Source organism: Aulonocara stuartgranti, assembly GCF_965226115.1.
Source record: "Aulonocara stuartgranti genome assembly, chromosome: 5".
Lineage (NCBI taxonomy): Eukaryota > Metazoa > Chordata > Actinopteri > Cichliformes > Cichlidae > Aulonocara > Aulonocara stuartgranti.
In genome coordinates this window covers 8,364,448-8,378,689 of record NC_138943.1, presented here as the reverse complement: position 1 = coordinate 8,378,689, position 14,242 = coordinate 8,364,448, and the positions used below count along the sequence as shown (strand labels likewise).

Genomic DNA, 14,242 nt, shown 5'->3' with positions numbered 1-14,242 from the left:
TCTGCATGAAACCACAGCTTGTAATATTTACATTTTGCCTTGTAAAGATTACACAAACCTGATATATTATGTGGATGGCTAATGTGTTTTGGCAAGAGCAGGCTGGCTGTTTCCACCTGCTTCCAGTGTTTATGCAAATCTAAATGGTTACTGATCACAGACAAATGAGAGTAGCAACATGTAATGATTGGCAAGACATAGCACTTTTCTTGACATGTTAAATTATTTACATCATTTTGTTCCACACACCACGCACTGTGAATATGGAAACCAAATTAAAATCTGTTTTGGGAAAGCTCAATATATTAGCAGACAGATTACTGTTGCATTAAACAACAAAAACGATACAAAAGCTATTAAGAGCAAAATGTTTGATGCCTCAGAGAAGAATATGAAACAATGGAAAGAGAAGCACCAGTGATGTGTTTTGATAAGAAGTCAGGGGGAGGGGCAGAAGCTGCGTGGTTATTTGGGTCAACCATGGAGAAAAGGATGGAGTGACACCTTTGACAATAAAAAGCCGAGATGAAGTGAGGGAGGAAATTGGTTGGACACCCCCACCCCCCCCAGAGCTTACTACTCCATAAATAAACAAATAATCAAGGGGAATTTCTGCTATGATGTAACCTGGCAAATCTGGGCAAAACAAACTGGGCAGCAATGCAGCGTGGGGAGTGGGGTAAAGAAGTGGGTGTTTATCATGCCTGGTTAATCCATTAGCTACATGCCGAGAGGGGCTTTTGTTGTGGATAGCCCTTTGCTTCGCGTGCATAAAGGCAGATCGCAGTGCGGGAAAACAACCGCTGAACAGCTTCTCCCACTTTTCATTAAAGTCAAGTAACGATAAAGGCGACACAGACACTATTATATAAATATGACTGTATCTAAATTGAAGTAAAATCATGCAATGAGTTATTCATTGTGAGCAGAAACAATGCATTCATACCAACCCGCACATGCATATACAACCTCAAACAGTGGCGGCAACCTCTAAAATGAATTACCATCACGCTGCTTTGTTTAACTCTTGACTTTTTCCCAAGTATAACCTGCAATCTTGGATCCGCATCCTCAAAAAACAAGGAAGAGCATCAGGAATTCCTATCCCTCCACTGCAAGTGCATAAGCATCAAAAAGCATTACAATTTCCAGGGTGAAAGGCCAGTGGCATCAACGCATCAAAAGAGTAAAACCCCCAGACAAAGGCTGTCAAAAGACCGCAAGAGTACGAGAGCACAGCCCACCAAGAAGCAACAAAAGCTTACCCCGAGTCCTCCATCAACAGCGGCTAATGGCTAGGAGAAAAAAAAGACACGTGGGCTTCTCCAGAAGGCAGCCCCTCTCTTCCTCTCCACCCCTCGTATCTGTTTATTATTGCTCAGTGCTGCCTGCCGTCCTCTCTGTCTGACAAAGCCACGGTGCATCAGTGTGCATAGCAGGAAAACAGGAGCCGAGAACTCAAATCTCTGATATGATCAGCAAACTTTACGTGTGTGCCTGCTTCACTGAGAGAGAGATAATCCTATGGTGTTGTGCCTGAATGGCTCAGACAGAGTAGCAGAGGACAGAGAAGAGGAAGAGAAAACGCAGGGTGGGGGGAGACAAGCTGCAGGGCTGAGCACTGGGGATGCTTTACTTTGGTGTGTGAGGTGTTCAGTGATCATATTGTTAAATAAAATGCATACAAAGATTGTGTTTAGGTAACCTTTGACTGGTCATGTTAAAATAAGACTATTCAGCAAAAGAGAGACATCTATATGATTGTATAAAAGCATGAAACGACTATAAAATAATTATTGAAGTTGATAATTGGACTTTTTCAGATTTAGTACAGGCAGAAACTTAAAGTCACATTTCTTTAGACCAATACTGGAGGAGCTTTGTAGTGTGGCATAAGTCAAGCTTACGAAGCTTACAAAGTCAACTTCTACAGCAAATGTGGCAGATCACTTGATCTCCCCGCCAGCCCCCATCAACTGAAACCCTTCAGAAAATGCAACCAAGCTCCACCACAGTTCTCAGGGCTTGCAAAATTGCTAGCCCGACGTCCCGGGGCTAGCGATTTTTCCAGTCGGGCTATCAAAATCCACCTCAGCCTTGCCCGTCGGGCTATCATAGGAAGGAAGGATATGTCAATGCTTTTGCATTCTTTCGCAAATGTAGCTGAGTAATTATGTCATCGGCATCAATGAGCCACTGTCAATATGTGACACATTGAAATCGCGTTTAAATTTGTGCTTGTTTTTTGCTTTCACTTTCACTTTGCGATGGCGCAAACTGTGTATAAAGAACAGCAGCACTGATTGGTAAGTCACAGATTAATTGCGCACCAATTCCTCTGGCATCGTCTTATCAATCGTTAGCTTACTATCAAACATGACAAGTGAAATCTCCTGCAGCAAGCTTAAACATGTGAGAGGTTGATTGCGCAGAGAATTGCTGATTGTTATGTAAGTATGTGTGTAAAAGCAGATGGATTTACGCAGGTATTTTAGTTCTTTAGAGCCAAACAAGACAGGTCAGGGTGAAGAAGGGACAGCCAAAGAAAAGCTTACCACAAAACGGAAAAGTTATGACAAATCAGACTACGAGGCAAATAGAAAGCGCAGCTTTTTTGGTTTAATGGACAAAAGAATTTATGTGGCTGGAATATGACGAGCTAAATAACATAATGTTCTGCCGGGTGTGTTGTGAGTTTCCCTCGATTTCTGAGTCGACAACCGCCTTTGTTACTGGGACCAGTCATTTTAAGAAAGACCCCATCAGAACCCATGAGAAATGCAAGAAATGCATTATTGCTCAGTCTGCAGTATCTTTCCTAGAACAAACACCAATTGCAAATACCATACTAAAAATAAACCTGAAAATCAGTTTAAAACAGCGTACTATGTTGCAAAGAGTGAACTACCATTGGCAAAATTTAGCAGTCTTTGCAAACTTCAAAAAGCAAATGTCCTAGATCTTGGTTCCACTTGCCTCTTACCTGTGATTTCAGTGGAAATTTCAAATTCAGGATCTGACATTCATATTCTACACAGTTCTTGCAAGTTCATAGAAATTTCTGTTCAATTAGGACCAAATATTTGAGTTGATGATTGTAATTTGTTGTTGTAATTTGTGTTTTGAATATTTTTAGATTGATGTTTTGTTTCCATGTATAATATTGTAAAGGAAACAAAACATCAATCAAAAAATTGTCCTCTTTTTTTTATTCGGGCTAAATAAATTATTTTGGGCTACCAAAAACTGAAGAGTGCCTGCTCGAAGGGCTATCAGGGATTTTGAAATTTTGCGAGCCCTGGTTCTACATGGTTTAATCATATATATCATAATCATATATGATTTAATCACTGTTAATACAGACACTGTTACTCTCAGGTTCTATCAGATGGTGTTGAGGTCTTGGGTCTTTAAGTGGACCTAGCTTGTTTAGATTGTCCCAGATACGTATGCATATCGATACGATTTCAGTGACACCAATGCAATTATCAGGTCTACAAGTCTGATTCTTTATTGATTTCTGATCAGTTTTCTGTGTAAAAGAAAAAAAATGTTCACCTACGGAGGTCTTCAGCATCGTGTTGTTAAGCGAGTCTGTACACAGTGTAGAAACAGAAAAAAAGATTCAGGTACGCAAAAGTGCAACTGCTATGACTGTGATGCTACTGACTCTCAATGTCCAATTGTAAGAAAAACCTGTGTCTAACTAACAAGGTTGCAAGGGGAGGATGCAAATACAGGGCAAGAAGAGGGAAAGCATAGTCAAAAATCTGAGCACACAGTGGTCATCCACAGAAATGGAAGTAAGGCAAAAGGCAACGTCTATAAATCAGTCTAAAAGCATATATTTTTACAGGATATACTAACACTAAATTAACAGAGAAGGAGGTCAATATATACCAAGGAACCTGAAAAGCTCGACTAAACACACAGGATGATTAAAGGTCTGTACAAGGACGCTTCTTACTTGAGTACTTCACTGTAACTTATAAGGCAGACAAAGGAGCTTAGAAAAGCATCTGGACTTCTTTAAGTTACTTGAAGACGTTTCACCTCTCATCCGAGAAGCTTCTTCAGTTCTAAGGTCAAATGGTGGAGAGTCCCAGATATACACCTAGTGGGAGTAACCCCCCACAGAGGGACAAAAGGACCCCCTGATGATCCTCTAATCGCCTGAGCCAAGGTGTGAAACTGGGTGTGGGTCCCAATCAGCCAGAGTTTCGGGTGAGTTCATTGTGAAACCTGGCCCCACCTTATCATGCGAATTCCTGAGATCAGATGGCCCAGGATGTGAGTGGGCGTTAAGGCATCTGGGAAGGGATCTCAAAACTGGATTATAGATGGCAGAGAGTTGGTGTCGTAAACCACCGCCTCTGTTCAAAGATGGTCGCTCACAGTGGACATAGATGGCTTATTTCACTCCTCTTTCAAACCATCTGTCCTCTCTGTCCAAAATGTGAACATTGGCATCCTCGAAAGAGTGTCCTTTATCCTTAAGATGCAGATGGACTGCTGAGTCTTGTCCTGTGGAGGTGGCTCTTCTGTGTTGTGCCATGCGCTTGTGAAGTGGCTGTTTGATCTCTCCAATGTAGAGGTCTGAGCATTCCTCGCTGCACTGTACAGCATACACCACATTGTTAAATCTGTGTTTTGGCGTTTTGTCTTTCGGGTGAACCAGTTTTTGTCTGAGCGTCTTGCTGGGTCTGAAATGCACCGGGATGTCGTGCTTGGAGAAAACTCTCCTGAGTTTTTCTGATACACCGGCTACATGGGGGATGACAATGTTGTTGCGTCTGTCTTTCTTATCCTCCCTCGCTGGTGTCTGATCTTCTTTTCTGTGCCTCTTTGCTGACTTTAAGAACGCCCATTTAGGATAGCCGCACGTTTTGAGTGCTTCCTTTACATGTGTGTGTTCCTTCTTTTTTCCTTCAGGCTTAGAGGGAACATGTTCTGCCCGGTGGTGTAGGGTCCTTTTGTCCCTCTGTGGGGGGATACTCCCACTAGGTTTATATCTGGGACTCTCCACCATTTGACCTTAGAACTGAAGAAGCTTCTCGGATGAGAGGTGAAACGTCTTCAAGTAACTTAAAGAAGTCCAGACGCTTTTCTTTGCAAGCTCCTTTGACTACGATGACCTGGATGACTGAGAACCTTCACAGACTTATAAGGCAGACCCAACCCGTTCCCGATCAAGTTGTGTTCAAGATAAGAGATTAACAGGTATGAAATTGCAACCTACAGATGAATCAATGTTTTTCTGTTTCTGTATTTGAATAAATGGACTTATATTAAAAAAAATGATTAAATCACAGTTCATAACGCTACTCCTACGCTAGTTCAGCAAGGCATTAATCATAAATTGTCCGTGTGATCTGTTGTTGACATTTAAAATGGGTGATCACAGTACGCTCCACGACCCACACAAAGGCTTCATAGCTTCACAAAGGCTGAGAAGATGATGCAACGTCAAAGTTAGTTCTGATTTCTAAACAAAAGGAGGGAGGGAAGATCAGAAGGAAAAGCTACAGAACTAGGAAGGACCAAACTCTTTCAAGATTTAAAACAAATCCTTCAGAAGTAAAAAAGAAAAAAAGCTTAATTTTATTACGGCATTAATTCCTTCAGTAGACTGCCGTAAAAGGCAAGTATTGATTATGTCATAGGGAGATTACAATGATACTAAGTGTGTAGGTGACCCTGAGATAAACTGACGTAAGCTGCTGGGAATTTGTATGATGGCCAGAGAGCATTCCTCTGCTACTAACAGGGCAGCTATAAAATATTTAATAATTAACAAGGAATTCAGAACAAAAGTTAAGCATATAACTGAACATTAATTATTATTTTTTTGTTTATCAGCTGCTGGGTGGTTACAGTTAGAGATGGCAGGCTAGTGAGCCCCAGCTGCAAAAGAGCTGCCTAATTGGTGTTTGCTGTTAATTGGATTGCACTGTGTTATTCTGGCACTGGGGTTGGAAGGGCAGTTTGTTCACTTCTTCATATTTCTGCTAATTGATTGCTTAGTTATTCTTTACAATAGTCTTACTTAATCCCCCGAATGTCTTGCTAGCTCATTTCTGTTGATGCTGGAACTCAGTTTTTAAGTTTTGTAGTCATTTTAATTTTTTATTAGGGGTGCAACGATACACAAAATTCACGGTTCGGTTCGGTTCGATACTTTGGTGTCACGGTTCGATATTTTTTCGATACAAAAAAAAAATGTTCATGCCTTTTTAATTTGTCATTTATTAAAATTATAAATATATATTTTAACACAAAAGTACAGTTTTTAAATTTAACCCTAACCCTTGTGCGTGTTGTTTTTTAGCTCGTCATATTGCAGCCACAGAAATTCTTTTGTCCATGAAACCATAAAGCTGCACTTTCTTTTTGCCTTATAGTCTGATTTGTCATAACTTCTCCGTTTTGTGGTAAGCTTTTCTTTGGCTGTCACTTCTTCACCCTGACCTGTCTTATTTGGCTCAGCAGAACTAAAATATATATCTGTCTGTGAAGGTTCTCAATCATCCAGGTCATCGTAGTGAAATATATATCCTGCCGCACTCACATAAGCTCAGCGATTCTCTGCGCGATCAACCTCTCACATGTTTAAGCTGCGGGAGATTTCACTTGTCATGTTTGCATAGTAAGCTAACAATTAATAAGACGATGTCAGAGGAATTGGTGCACAAATTATCATCACTCACAGATCAGTGCTGTCGCTCTCTATACACAGTTCGCGCGATTGCAAAGTGAAAGCAAAAAAACAAGCGCAAATTCAAACACGATTTCAATATGTCACATATTGACAGTGGCTCACCGATGCCAATGACATAATTACCCAGCTACATTTCTGAAAGAATGCAAAAGCATTGACATATATTTTTCCTTCCTACAATAGCCCGACAGGCAGGGGACGTCGGGCTAGCGATATTGCGAGCCCTGTATCTGATTGAGGAATCACTCATCTTTGGAAAAGAGAGTTTATTACAGAGAAATGTCTCTTTCCAAAATAAAAGCTATACTATCCGCTTCTTCTGGGCTATATTCTCAGCAGCATATTAAACATATCAGGTCTCCATAAGGAGAATCCTGTGCTAACAGCTGTCTAAATGACTCGGCTAAAGTTTGTAGCATGCATGCTTGTTGTTTTTGTCTTTGCACTAGGATGATGTCGGTGTAAATGTGCAGTCATATTCGTTGTGTTCCCACTAGTGCTTTCAGGTTAATCTCGTTGAAATAACCTTAACGCCACAACACGGCAAATCTCCGTTATCGAGCTACCCTATACAGAGGGGCTAGACGGCCAACACGTTAACGAGCTAACTGCGCTAACACACTAGCTCCCACCCATGTAATTGAGCATTGCATGGCACATCCAACATACTGTTTTACTTTAGTCCATGACTCGCTTACCTTCAGGGTCATACGTCACATGAAAACCAAAATAATTCCAAATGCCAGATCTGAATGAGGGTGGGGAGGTCCACTTCTGTCTCGCTAGCTTGCCCTGCGCTCTTCCTTCTGACCATCCTGTCTGTGTTGAGTGCTCAGTGAATCTGCGTTCGACTACTCCGCCTAGGCTGCACTCTCGAGCCTAGGCGGAGTAGTCAAATGCAGATTCACTGAGCGCTCAACACAGACAGCATCGTCAGAAGGAAAGTTGATAAAATAAATTACAAATTTTGTATTGTTCTTCTTTTTTTTTTCTCCCCTTTGGTTTTCTTTCTTTCTCTCCCCCTCTTTCTTTCATTCTTTCCCCCTGTCCTATCCCACAGTCATGTCTGTCCCGTTTGCAACTGAAAATAAAATAAATTCATAATTATAATAAAGGTCAATCAAATGGACCAATATGATGATCCACTTAAAATAAATCATCTTGGCATCTTTCTTGGCCTCAAGACAACAATTCTGATGGCTATAGATCCAAACGGGACACAAAAAAAAAAAAAAAAAAAAAAAATTGAAAAAAAAAAATTGAAAAAAATTGTATTGTTCGATACATATGCGTACCGAACCGAAAGCACTGTATCGAACGGTTCAATATCGATACGAATATCGTTGCACCCCTATTTTTTATGTATATAAAAATATGTGTGTAATATGTAATGTAGGCCAACAACTCAGTTCCTCACAGTCTGTATATGTGAGACTCTTGATTTGTTACAAAAAGCTGACAAAATTAACGAAAGAAAGCTGACAAAAGATTAGCAACACTGCACCTTGCCTTATGAAGCCAGTTAGACAAAGATCAAATAATGATGTCCACTATGTGAAATTTTAATACACTCTAACACAGCGGTCCCCAACCTTTTTTGCGCCACGGACCGGTTTATGCCCGACATTATTTTCACGGACCGGCCTTAAGGTGTCACGGATAAATACAACAAAATAAAACTAGTACCGGTACCGAAAAAAAGAAGATTTATTCATAACACACATGAAAAGACCCAGGAAAACCGAGTTAACGATAAAAACGATAACAAAAAACGCTGAAAACCGATAAAAACCCTGAAAACCATACATTTCACACCTGAGCCTCAACTCTCGCGGCCCGGTACCAAACGACTCACGGACCGGTACCGGTCCGAGGACCGGGGGTTGGTGACCACTGCTCTAACACACATCCTCTGCCCCTCTCAGCTTGTGTACAGTCCACATTATTCAAATTCAACTCTTTTTCTTCCCTCAGAACCAACCTGTTCATGCTGCCCTCATCACATTCAAGTCCTATAAATAGAAACACATTCATCAATTATTCACACTGCTGTGTAAACAGTTAGACGAGATGAACAACCCCACCTCACGTGGAGAAACTCTGTGATCTCACATCACTGTAAAGACAAAAAGATCAATATAATACAGGTGCACTCCAACGGGCCTACACATAACATTTACATGTAAAAGTATTTTACATCTTGAAGAAAGTTAGATTTGAATCCTAGTACAAACTTTATTCTACAAACAACATGACTCCAGCTCTGCAAAATACTCTGGAATCACAGCCGATGTCTCAGCTGAAAACACGAAGTCTGCAAGTAAATAAAATGTGTATGATCAAAGAGAATCTGGATGCCTCTTGCCTCCCTTAACAGCTGCTGTTATAACAAAATAAGCCTTGACGAGAGGCACTTCTCCTGAGTGACTGTTTTACCATTCCCCGGTACAAATATGTTACAAAATTCTTTACTCAGTCAAACAAATGGAAAACAAAAACAGTGTTTATACCGTAGCAAAACAGACTCCAAACCTAAAGAGTTCTAAAAGAATGAACTTGAAATCAACGAGAACAAGGCAGTCTGTCAGCTCAAATCTTCTAGGCCTAGTTTTGAAGCCACATGCATTATGTTAATTTCTTCTATATTTTCATTCTTGGCCTGCACCAAACTTGTTTTTATGAAAATAATTCATAGCTATGTCATACTATTCTTTGTGAAGCCCCTCAGTTGAGCATCTGTCTAAAACAAGCAGTTCTATCTCCACTCTCTTTAAGGCTACCTTTCTTTTAAGCCAGTTTTCAGCTGACTGATGCCCTGGCCCAAACAGAAGATTGGAGCATCAGGTTTGAGAGCTCCTCTACTCAACCAGACCGGGGCATCCTAGATATTAAGGATTAACCATTTTAAGGATGTTAATTCACACTAACATCACACAGAGCCTAGAGCAGAAGAAAAAGAATGGTCCAGACCACCTAAAGCCTAAGCATTTGGTTTCATTATTCAAAATTCTAGCCATGTTTTATAGGACAAGCCACCCTTATAACAATATACATCACAGGAAATAAGGAAAAGAAAATTAGGTGTACATTTCAGGTATGATCAGTAGGATGCAAACAGAATGTTAGCAGTTAAACATCTAATTGACGAGTAGGAGAAAAAAGGTGTTTACTAACTCTAAGGTTACTTATCCACAAATGAAATATAGCTACAGATGGTCATCAACAGAGCCAGAAAATAAACAAAAGCAGACATGACTCATGTAGTAGCTGGAAACACCTTATTTGTGCTATTATTCTGTCTGTTCCCCTAATTTAATAATGAAATCGTCTGTGGTTATATCACTAAGAAGCCACTGTGAATACTTACAGTGGCACTACAGATCAAAGTCTAGCTGCAGGCATTATACAGAAAAAATTGCAGAGACTTTTGTGAATCCAGAGGTGACTGTGTGGAGTCTGAAATACCTGCAGCAGTTACACAGTCAGAAAAAAGGCAGCTTACCAGACACTTTGGCCATAGGTTACATTAGTCACAGGTACCAAATAGTAATAAACGTATGAACAAAATGTTGGTAGTTGAATTGCATAATGTATGAAGTATGAACATTTATTTAAAACTGTTGTCTGACAACGTCACAGGTTACATTGGTCTTTAATGCTACTAATAAAATGGTATTTGAAGGCATGCAAAGTAATGCCCATTCATAATTAAAGTGTGGCACAGGATCAGTCATAAAAAACCACAAAACAAAACCCTCCACTGCAATTTCACATTAAATACACACACACAGCAGACTAAAAGCAGACATTCAGACACATCAGTGCAGATCATAGTGGCTACTGAACCTGGTTTATCGTCTTTGTGGCCTCTCAGTCCTCGACAGCGTTGCCTCGAGAAATTCTGACAGAACTGACACCTGACACTGAGAGACAGTGTCTGTTTACCTGCAACTCTGACACATCCTGCAGTCTACCACGCCTTTTACAAACACACACTGCAAGAGTGAACTTTGACGTATGCCTGAGAAGACACATTACGCCATCAATAATTAGCTGAACGCGAGAGAGGGTGGAGACTGTCGTTCCTTAAAAGGCACCTTGTAACCAGGCACAACTGTTACTGCATATCTAAAGGAAGGCCGACTGATAGAGGGAAGGCGTAAAATTACTCGTCACAGGGATTAAAACGGGCAGAAAGGACAAAGGGAGGAGACAGTCACACGGGTGGTCAGATAAAGCCTGATCTGTGGAGCACAGACAGGGATGAGTCAACATCAGGGTAACATTTCAGCTGCGCTGCATCCACTCAATCAATACAGATTTGCTGATGCGAACGCTGCAGTCTGAGCCATAACATTTCTTTTAGAATGGTGCATGAAAAAAACTGAATGATAATGAGTGCCGCAACACATTTTAGGAAAATTCTAAATAGCTCTTCTGTTATTTAGCGTGATGCTGTGAATAAGAGGACTCAGAGCAAGCAGGTGTGCTTACGTGCTTCAACAACAGACAGAGCAGTGTTAAAACATCAGCCATAAACAGCAGCAGATAACAACATGCAGGGACCCCAGAATCAAAGAAAGCTAACTGCCTATCCACACAGACAGGCACTCATCTCCTCTGTACGTGCCATCTGTGGGTCATCTACTTGTGCTTTTCCCAGGGGGCGACTGCTCTGTTTGACCCCAGTGTTATATCCCATAATTGCACAAAGTAATTTATGACCAGTGTGCTGGCAAATAAAAACGGAAAGGGCAAGAGGTCTGGCTCTATGCCCCTGTACAAAAAACACAATCTTGTAATGCAGTCTTTTTTTCCTGCTGTGATTTGACAATTTCTGTTTTATTATTGTGCTGGGGCATGGCCGTGTGTGAGGCACTGGTAAAACTCTTTGAATACTTTGGTTTTATTGATTCATTGAAGACATAAAAGCAGCCTAGTAAAGTCTGGCTAGAATGAAAGTCACAGTACATTTACTTTCATTATAATACCCACGAGCTAGTTCCTCTTTAATTCTGTATAATGTTTTGATGACAAGCGGTGAAAAATATTATGTCCAACCTTGTGGTTTTAAACGCCATTAAGTGTTCAGAGCTGAGCCAGTTTTCGTTCAAAGAATTCAATCAATAATCCAGGACAAGTTTTGAGGACCCCAGTGCTCTTCATGCCAGTGTTTTGCAATGAATAATCTTTTTTTTTTTCATCATCCACAGCAGAGAGGCAGTGTGAGCTTTTTATTGAAGACCCCTGGTTCAGCTGCTGGGGTTAAAGTGTGAACCACACACACACACACTGAAGCCTGGACTGAGCAAAGCTGATGCTGGGCAGGAAAATGGAAGTTACTGATTCAGTGCAGCTGCTAAAAGCTATGAGATGCACACACAAAAGCCTCTGCTGTTGATCTCATGAATAAACGTTTCACGCAGCTAGAAGTGAGAGCAACTCAGAGGATACACCATCAGTGATACAATCAGGTGAGGGCAAACTATGCCGGCTGCTGTTCAACCGGCAACTTTGGGGCAGTCAAGTTGGAATCTTTTATATTCAAATTCGGTTCTGCAGTGCACATATGGTTTATGAACACAACGTGTAGGTTTAATTAATTAATTAACTTTTTCCATGCAGAAGAAAGAAACGTCCTTTTCAAACGCGCACAGTGCAGCGCATTGACACTTTATGACAAGCCGAAGAAACACTTAGGTTTAGAGTTAATCTAATAAAAATATTATCAGAAGACAGTTCATTACTGTTAAGCTTTCTCTATCATAAAACCCCTTTGACGCTGGAAAAACACTGAATTGAGTATTTCTGGGTCTTTCAGTAAGCCAGTTTAAAGCTCATTTTTGGCCTTGGAACATCTGACAATATCTTAGCTATTGTTCTGCTTTGATGATTTTACATGATGACCTACATCACTACAACAGGATGTTTATTATATGTAAATATGTGTTAGTGTTTGGACAAAACACCAATTCAGAGGCTTCATATATTTTTTTTAATGTAAACGTATCTTCTGACATTTTAAGTCATTAAATTAACTGGTGCAGTTCTAATCCATACAAACACGCATATATTTTCATACACAAACACAGACCCCATCTTTCACAAACCCAGTCACTATGGCAACATCAAGCCCTCTTCCTTCCTTCTCATTTGACTCTTAAGCTCTTCACTGATGCTATAAATCTGATGGCCGGAACCTCAGAGGACCGAAGCAAACCTCCAGCCAACAACCTCTAATAGCTTCTTCTTGTTCCCCTAAAGCTGTGAGGTCCTTTTGTAACGTAACACCTACAATAAAGATGCCCCAGAGATACGCACTGATATATTACACTCCAGTAAATAGAGGCATGCACATCACGTGACACATATCACATCAACTTATCCAAGTGCATTTGCTCAGTGAAGCTCTAACTGACACTCACAAAAACCTGAGTTGTGGTAAACTACAGCTAAAGAATGTCTTCTCGGGAAAAACACTGTGCCTGATGAAATTATTACATTTCAGAGGCATCTGACTGAAAGCCTGTACTGCCCTAATGGGTAAAAACAATTTGCGAATGAATTAGAATTTGAGGAAAAACAAGAAAAATAATTGCTTTTGTCTATAATTATTTTTAGATCCATTTAACTTGGGACAACTTTCAGGGCCCTGAGCCCCAGTTTGAAATACAGATTTTCATAAAGACTGCAACTAAGTATTATTTTCCTCATTGCCTTTTTAAATTAAATGTTTAGTCTTGGGCTGCATGTAATTAATTTTTTTCCCCATTAACTGTTTGGTCTGTAGCGCTTTAAACCTCTGGGGGGAAAGGCTGAGTCAGGTTAACAAAACATACACAAAAAACAGAATATAAACCTATGAAATCACCCATTTACCTTTAAAATACCTTTTCTCACAAAAGGAAAAAAAAATCAAAACTGAGAAAAGGTAATGGCTACAATATTTTGCTTCTAACATGTCTGTTTATCAAGCACTTCTAGTTCCTGGTAATGAAAGAGCAGCTGAAGAACTGAATTTATATGAGTATAAATGTGATGTCTGGATTGTGCTAGGAGCTGATCTGCACTGCACAGTCACTGTCAGACTGTGCTGATTAAGAATCTAAAGGCACAGTGCAGTGAAGTCAGACAGTACCTAAACACAAGCAGTGGCTGGGCAGACAATTTTGAAACAGAAAATGAGTCATTAACATATTACCCATGTAAATAAATACAATAGATTTGGCTTTAATTACTGGTTTGCTTTTAAGGGGGATCTGAGAGGTTCATACCAAACCACATATGTACAGGCAGATGCTGCATTTAAAACATCTATTAAGCTGAACAGATTTGTTGACTGATTAGTCGGTCTACAGGAAAATCATGAACAAAGTCAGTTTTGACCAAAGCTCAAAACTTAGTGTTAAAAGAGATCCAGATAGCAGACACGAGCCTAATCATCTTACTATTGGAACAGCAGCAGAAAAAAACAAATTGTACTTTTCTGCAGATTCTTTTTCTACTCTTTTTCTGGTTGAAACC

The 14,242-nt window shown here is 40.2% G+C and overlaps 1 protein-coding gene across 2 annotated transcripts in view; it reads right to left on the bottom strand.

Annotated features, from left to right (window-relative positions):
- Positions 1–14,242, bottom strand: part of pacsin1b (protein kinase C and casein kinase substrate in neurons 1b) — a 45,569-nt gene that overhangs the window by 27,224 nt on the left and 4,103 nt on the right. The window contains exon 1 of one of the 2 annotated variants that reach the window (XM_082532478.1): positions 10,565–10,645. The exons of the other annotated variant lie outside the window; for it this stretch is intronic. The gene's annotated coding sequence lies outside the window, so the exon portion shown is untranslated. Of the gene's footprint in view, positions 1–10,564; positions 10,646–14,242 lie in introns of those variants that run through there. 2 annotated transcript variants of the gene reach the window in all.